This window comes from Tupaia chinensis, unplaced genomic scaffold, assembly GCF_000334495.1.
Source record: "Tupaia chinensis unplaced genomic scaffold, TupChi_1.0 Scaffold000096_1, whole genome shotgun sequence".
NCBI classification, from domain to species: domain Eukaryota; kingdom Metazoa; phylum Chordata; class Mammalia; order Scandentia; family Tupaiidae; genus Tupaia; species Tupaia belangeri.
The window spans coordinates 3,344,620-3,346,968 of NW_006159558.1; positions in this window are offsets into that span (position 1 = coordinate 3,344,620).

A 2,349-nucleotide genomic window follows, 5' to 3' on the forward strand; every position below is an offset into this window, starting at 1 on the left:
GAGCAGTTGAGCCCCTACTTGGTACATGCCATGGTCCTGGATAAAGGAGTTTCTGCTCTTATGTAGCTGGTATATCCCAACACTCACAGCTGTTGGTCTAAGCAGGTCACAAGGCCGTCTGACAGTGTGGGAGAGGGGAGTAGTACTTTCATAGAAAGAGGGAGCCAACAGTTGATAAAAACGATATGAGCTTCACCAGTACACCTTTTCACCCAAAATACTCATTTTGCTCCCTCTGCATGTGACATGTATCACCCTCTGGTGGAGGAATATGTCCCCAAATGCTCTTCAGTCAAAGTGCAGCATTTCCTGTAGCCTTTCCTTCAGGTCTGAATCTGACTCCCTTTGGCCTAGTAACTTGTCAACTAAATAGCAAAAGCAAGCAACTACTACAGCAAAAGTTATCTTTGAAGAAGACTCAGTAAACATGCTCCTTTGTGAAGGTAAAGAATTAGAGACCCCCTTCAGTCACATCAGTCCCTCTGGGCAAACACTGCCAAACCTACCTACCCTGGGGTAGGATATTTTCTTTAATCCTTCACTGACTTCACTGACATTAAAATATGTTAGAACTCATTACTGCTCTTTGCAATATTATCTAAATGCAGATGAATTCTTAGCAAGTGCTACAACCATTTTTAAAACAGTTTAGTTTTAAACACCCCTGTCAAACTAGGTGTTTGACTTTGTGATATTTCTACGGCACCGGCTGGGTAGGGGCTGATACGAAAGTCCAAAGATTGACATAGCACACGTCACCTAAGACTGTAAATTACCAAGGTGAAAATTCAAGAACATTTGTAAGCAACAATGAATGGGTTTGACTTTTTATTTTAATATATTTTGGTCTCGAAGGTGGAAAAAAATTAATTCTCTGGGGTGTCTCCCTTTCCATCTGTGTGGTGATTGAGATGCAGCCTTTCCCTAATCCACAGGAGCATGGCGCACTGCAGGAGTGCTACCAAGCAGGGACCATGGGCTGAGGCTTCCTTACCACTGGGACGATATCCACATTTCAGAACCAAGATGAGCGGATGGAGAGATGGAAGGTCGAGTGGAGTACAGGGGAGGGCAGGATGGGCGCAGGCCCACGGCGTTGTTTGCTTTCTTTTGTCCACTTTCTATTTACTGCAGCAGGCGGCCCAGGAAAGCCAGAAGTCACTCACATTTTTCATGAACATTTGTAACTTTCATTGTCATGCTACAACCAAATACTAAAATAAACATAAGGTGGATCGCTATTGATTAGCAGTGACACTCTCTCCTGTGAGTCGCAAAGGGCAGAGACAGGCAGAGGGTGGATGTTCTGGCTGGGCATTCCTTTGACTTCCTCTTTTTCTGAAGCTCAGTCAACATGGATACCAGAAGAAAGATGAACTATCATAAGATTGAATTCATCCACATCCATGAACCAGAAATGAGATGCAAAAGCTTTTTATGTTTATATTTTATTTTATTTATGTATTTATTTTAATTGTGATTTATAGCTTACATATAGTCAGTGTATATCTTTGTGGGCTACGGTGTGATTCTTTAATTTTTTAATTTTTAACTTGCCAGAGGCATGTGTGCTTGAGGGAAAGTACCCTCCACAGGGAATGGTCATGCTGCAATCCCTTCTCCTTTTCTCCATTCTTTTGAGATTTTGGACACACACACACACACACACACACACACACACTCACTCATACTTTTTCAAGCAATTGGGTCCTAGATTCAAACTGTCCAGTTGGGTGGGTCATGTGGAATCCAACCTCCTTAACCACCACACTACCACTGGCTGACCCCAGTATGGTTTTTTAAGGTACACATACAGTGTATAATAATCTCATCAAGGATATGCACATATTCATCCTCTTTAACATGGAGCAGTATATTATACTTTGCACTTTTGTTAATAATTCTACTAGACTTTCAATACGCCTTACTAAGCCATCTGCATTTTTTGGACTCAGATGCTTTGCAGAGCGGCAGTGATGAAATCCACCTTTGTGCCTCCCTCTGATTTCCTCCTTGCTGCACTCATGGGCATTTTTCCTTTAGGGGGCCCTCTTCTTTCTCAGAATCACCTAGTCTAGCCCCCACCACTCTACAAGCCTCCTGGTCTTGCTGGAAAATCCAGGCATTTGAATTCCCTGAAGAAGTAAATCATTTAGGGTCGATCATTCTCTAGCTTTATCAATCAGAGTGAGAGCCACTCGAAAACCTTGAATTGAAAAGACACAGTAGTGTCTGATGATTGCTTTTATGAAATCAGCTGCAAGATGGTGCCTATTCTTCTGCTCTATTGTGATCTAGCTCTTGCTGTTTTTAGTTTATACTTTAATGGTGACATTTCTTTCATTCCTG